The following is a 6,088-nucleotide window of genomic DNA, read 5'->3' as shown; positions in this document are numbered from 1 at the left end:
ATTAAGTAACTATTTAAAGACACAGCAAAAGTTGTCTCAGTGTTACTCACAATGTTACATACTGAAATGCTCATCATACAAAGACAGGATTCTGCTTATAATCAAGACAAATAAGTATGTATAGTACTGCATATTTCAGCCTGGAATCTCTCCTTGGAAGACACCTTCAGAAGCTCTCCCCATGATGTTTATACTGTTCTGAAATTGTTTTCAAGCATGTTAAATCCATCCCTGCAGGGTGGATTAAGGCTAAGGCAGGGTACTTATGATTTGGAACTCATAGTTCCAGCTACATCAAGAAGGCAGAGCAGCCAGAAGCAACACACAGCTCAGATGATTGCTGTGGATAGAGTGACCAGATGTCCCAATTTTATAGGGACCGTCCCGATTTTTGGGTCTTTTTTTTATATAGGTGCCTATTACCCCCCATCCCCTGTCCCGATTTTTCACATTAGCTGTCTGGTCACCCTAGCTGTGGACCAGCTGGGTTGATTCATTTAGGAGGAAGCTCAAGGACTCAGATGTGGGAAAAGGAAGAAAAGAACCCATCTGCAGAAGCTGAAAAGGAAAGTCCAGCCTGAAGAGGGGCTGGACTGAGAGAGGACTGCTTGTGAGAAACAGAAGCTTGGTGGATCTGACCCCAGTATGCAGGGCCGGCTCTAAGTTTTTTTTTGCTGCCCCAAGCAAAAAAAAATTTGGATGTTCCTTCCCCCCCTCCGCTTTTTTTTTTTTTTTGGCTTTTACATGTTTGCACTTTGCAGTTTTGTTTTGACTGTTTAAAATTTAAAAAAAAATGAAAACAGAGAATTTGTAGTTAGTGAAATAAAACAATTTCCTACTAGTGTAATTTTAACATTTAATTTTAACAAGTCGTTTTTGTCCCGGCATTTTAGCCTATAACCACTGGCACCGACGTGAAAGGGAAATTAGCACAAATGGCGCCGATAGGGCAGCACAGTACACACCCGTAATCGTGATTTGAGTGACCGTGCCACAATGTGACATGATATTTCTCACATCACACTCCTATTGCACCACTGTACTTGCCATAGGTAAGGCACTAGTCATTGGGGCGAGAGAGCTCCCCACGAACTCAGATGTACACTGGACCCAGCCCTGCTGGTGTTTTCCCAGCGCTGAGGCCGCCCAGCTGGGAACCCGAGGGGCATGCAGTGGCGAGAGCTCTGGGGCTGGAGAAGCCAAGGAAGAGGTGCTGGGCTTGCTGGACAGATGCTGCCCCTCTCTGCCAGGTCACTCACCTCCTGCAGGAGGGGAGGCAGAAGGAGACTCCAGGCACTAGAGTGCTGTGAGGGGCTGGGAAGGGAGGCAGCAGCCTCTGGGGCTCCAGCAGGCAGAAGCTTCCCGGGGACCCTCCCGCCCAGCCCAACTCTTACCTTGCCCGAGGTGGATTCATCTCCCGTCACCGCCCCCAGGGGCAGGGGTTGGGGCTGCTGCTGGATCCCAGCCCCGCTCATCCCTGGTCTTTGCCTGGGCCCCGGCACAAGCTGGGCGCAGCCCGGGCTGCCGCTCTGCTCCCCTCTCCCCTCCCCGGCAGGAGGCGGTGCAGAGGGGAGGAGGAGGAGGACGCAGAGGCGGGGACAAGCCAAGGAGGAGCGGTCCGCCCGGGCGCCATGTTCCCCCCATCCTCTGCAGCCAGGGAAGGGCCGCGCTACCGGCTCCCGCTGCTCTTCCGCAGTCAGCGGCCACCCACCCCCACCCCCCAGGCAGAGCCGGTAGCGCGGCCCTGCCCCGGCTGCAGAGGATGGACTGCTCGGTTTGCAGCGGCGGGGACAAGCCGAGGAGGAGCGGCCCATCCTCTGAAGCTGGGACAGGGCCACGCTACCGGCTCCTGCCTGAGGGGTGGGGGTGGCCGCTGCCCGCGGGAGAGCGGCAGGGACACACTCCCCACTTAGCCGGCTCCCTGCCCCGCCACACTCAGCAGCAGAACAACAGGCTGGTTACGGCCTCCCGGGGCGGTCAGGATCCAGCCCAGCACGCTGCTTGAGGTATGAGCTGGGGCCTCAGCATTATGCCGCCCCATATATTTTGCCGCCCTAGGCACCTGCTTGTTTAGCTGGTGCCTAGAGCCGCCCCTGCCAGTATGGCAAGATTGTTCCCCCAGACTGTAGTGGTTCTAAGCTGCCCTTTGCTGATGAACACTACAGGGATTTGTGTATCTGAAGACACAAAGCCCTTCTGGAACTCCACTGTGGCGTGCTAAGGAAAGGTGCCTGGTGCACCACCCCTTGAGACTGAAGCATACACGCCTGCCAGCCAGCTAGTTCCACTCAGCCCATAGCCCTATCCCTTCTTGCTGCTTTTGGTGTAGTTTGCACTCTATGGGGTGCTGGCAGAGAGCTGCTTGTAGGATTGCCATTGTGACTGGCTTTGTGCCCTCTCTGACCTTGTGCACTCTGCACAAGGTGGTTATAACCTGCCCTTTAATTTTAACATCCCTGGTCCTTTCTCTAAGGTAAACAGCAGTGACTTTCAAAAGTGCAGTTTTATTTTTGTTACATGAGGTGAGAATGGAGAATTGATTTTAGAGATGAAAAATTAGGTCTCTGGAGGATACAATGTAGCTGTACAATTCCACCAGTGCAATGTCACTTGCCAGTGGGTCTGATTAACGTTTACATGTTGCTGGAATCAGATTCCAACTGGTTCGTAAGAGACTGACATGCTTTTTATGCAGGCATGTCAGTAAGTGCCAAGAGGTACCAGTAGGCTGGGGGAGGTTTGGTGTTCTGCTTGCCCCTGGGATTAAAAGCAGTTTAAGGATGTAATGGGGGTATTTTTGTTGCTCCCAGATGGCTCCTGCACGTTTCATCTGATTTATTCTCAGATTTAGGTAAATTATTTACTTTCTTTCCAGGATTGGGTTTACACTGGGTATTGAACACAGCTCTCAACGTATTTTAACCCAATATATATGTTCAAAACAGAATTCAACTATCAGCCCGCTATCATATCTTCTTCAGCGTGGACCTTTGAACCAGCTCTTTGAGCAAGTGAAAACAAAAAACTACTTGCAGAGCCTAGTGAGAGAAGGATGGCAGCTGCTGGCTGGATTTCATTGCTTTGGACCCCGAGTTGTGCTGCAGGACTAGACTAGTATTGGAACTGAAGGTCAGAATCAAGATCTCATTATTATTGCTTGTGGGAAAACAGCTGCACCAGCAAGTTGCAAGCTAAAGGTCAGATTTTCAAAGAAGTTCACCACTGTGCCAGCAAAAGCTTGACTTTATGTCCATAAAAGTGTGAGCATAGCAGTTGGCTGCCTATGCAGATGTGCCTTCCTGGGTGCCAATTTTGTGGGTGAGTTACTGTTACCATAAGTGCCCGTTCTTTGAGAAAATGATCCCTCAGGCTCCACAGTGACCAGGTGGCTGTCAGGAGAGCTGGTTGAGAGTTTTCCAATTAAACATTTTTTGTTGGACAATTCTGATTAATCAAAACCAAATCTGGTCACAGGAAAAGGGCAGGTTCCCAACTTGGATGAAGTTGAAAGAAAAAGTTTAGAAATTGTCAAAATGCCCCGATTCAGCATATCTGAAATGAGAAGTGTTCTTGTTCAGTTCAAAATTACTTTTTGTTTTGAAATTTTTAGTTAATTGATACTAAAAAACGGTAAATATTTTTGAAAGGTCACAATCAAAATGAAACGTTTCAAAATTATCTAAACAACATGTTTTGCTTGACCCATCTGAAATCGTCCTGATTCAGGATGGGGAAAGTGTTTCAAAATCTCAAAAATTCTTGTGGGACAGGAAAACTATTTCCTGCCCAACCCTCACTCTCATTGTCAAGGTCAGCTCCATGGAGTGAGTGACTGGGAGAAAGAGTTTGTGACTGCACAAATTTAAAACTGAAATCTGCTGAACACAAATGAAAGGGAAAAGAAGAAACATTGCAAATGTTTGCACATCATCTCATTCTTGGAGAAACCTATCTGACCAGTGTGCATGTGCTGATTTAATCTTAATGTATCTATACATTACACAGGACAGAAAGATGCCCAGTCAGAAATGATTTGTGCACATGGCAACTCTGAGGGAAACAAGCTAACATGCAGGGAACAGACTCGTGAATGGAATTTCCTTGGAATTCCTTTTGCAAAACCACATGTTGAAGCCCTGAGACTTGCCACCACAACCAGCTGAACGATCGGATGGTCTGAGAGACTCAACTTCCTAGCCACTATTGTAAGATCTGTATACAGTCATTCACTCCTATCTCAGGCTTGCTCTGTTTATCTTTGTTTGTGAAAGATGTAGAAGAATTTGCCCTCGATGAGGAATTTGGATTGGCTGGCGGTCTGCTGACAATATTGAAGTGTTTCATAAGGAGCACGTGAATAGGAAATATACAAAGAATTCTTCCAAACATCCTTTCTTTTACTCAACAGTGCAGGGAAAGCTGTACTTCTGCACTTGGTTCTCTAGCTCCATGTAAGTAACTTCTGCAGAGCACAAAGCAAGGGTCCCAGAGGTGACACGTTTTCCAAGTTTAGCCCTGGCTTTTGTCTGAGCTTTTCACCTAACTAGCAAAGTGCACCTGCCCTCTGCACTGAGTTCTTTGCTCTCCATATCATAAGTATTATGTGGAGGCCTCACAATCACTATCATATATGTAGAATGACCCTCCACACATGTACCGGGTATTATATGTAACTAAGGTGCTCTAATGTAGCAGTCCAGTAAACTCGGATGACCATGGGGCCACCGCAAAGGACATGGGGCAATTTGTCAATTAGGTCAGCAGCATCTTTGCAACTGAAGTCAGTGGCAAGTAACCCCTGATGCTTTTAGTTGGGATATTTTACAGACTGTTCAATACTTTATATTATCCAAATTTAAAATGTGAATCCCTGTGTATTTTCTGGTCACTGGCAATAAATTGCTCCCATTTTTCACCAGTGATATTCTCTTCTTGCTCTTCTCCCAATTAAATGTCACTTGAAGACAAAACACAGTCAGAATTTATTACTGGCGCATGATACTTCCTGTTTGCTCATTGGTCTAGTAACGGCTCTAGCTTCTGAGGTCAAGGCCTGAGTGGGGGAAGCACACTGCCACTGCGTTTGTCCTAGATGTAGGAGTCAATATTTCAAACTTTGTTTAGATCATTCTAAATTTATGTTTTGCTTGACCCATCCAAAATTGGGCTAAGGATGCTTAGGCCCAGATTCTCATCTCCACCCTAACCACTGGCTGCAGCTGAGGGACGTCTGTAAAGCTGTTTATAGCATCCTGTTCCTGGGCCAGTCATCCTAGTCATTGGACCAGTCCTGGCTGCCATTTAGAGCAACCCAGGTTATCATATTACTGGTGGTGTAGAACATGCAAGTGACCTTTTCCACTGTAATTCAAGCCAGCATTGTTGGTCCATGCTGCTCCAGCCTAGAATTGATAATTCAAAGTGTTTACAAGTTAGGGGACATGCTCTCTGCTGTTCCTGTGCAAGACTCTCTATGGAATTTCAGCCCAAGGGGAGATTGTTCCCTTTCAGCTAATGTATTGTTACTGCTACAGTTATACTATCTATTGTTTATATTTTCCTTTTGTTTGTGTAGGTGCCCACAGGACCTGGCCACAGTGAAAAGAAATGAGAAAAATAGGAAAGAAAAACACCATGCCTCCAGAATTTCCAAAGCCTGTTTCTACCTGAATGTTTACACACTTGCCTAGACAGACAAGAAGGCCAACTTACCTGTAAGCAAATCTGTTGTACAAACGTTGGTGCTATTAGAAAATCATTGCAGCTGCAGGGCTTGGTGGTACTCTTGACTGTCTCAGAACTTTGCATAAGAAAAGGAATATTACTTCTGGTGATGTGGGGTAAAGTATTCAAAAGTGATTTAGGAGTCTACATCTATGTCAGGTTAGGTGTGTAACATGCATAGGCACTCTGAAAATCCCATTAGGCACTATCTGCATTGTTAGGCACCTAAATACCTTTGTATATCTGGCCCTTATGCTCCCAAGTAAGTTCTGAAAATGGGACTTAGGCTGCTAAGTAACTTGGGCACTGTGGCAGAGCTTCTCCTCTGCCTCGGTGGGTCCTGCGCTTCCAGACTGGGGTATTC

The sequence above is a fragment of the Mauremys mutica genome, chromosome 14 (assembly GCF_020497125.1).
Source record: "Mauremys mutica isolate MM-2020 ecotype Southern chromosome 14, ASM2049712v1, whole genome shotgun sequence".
Classification (NCBI taxonomy): domain Eukaryota; kingdom Metazoa; phylum Chordata; order Testudines; family Geoemydidae; genus Mauremys; species Mauremys mutica.
This window is presented reverse-complemented; position numbering follows the sequence as displayed.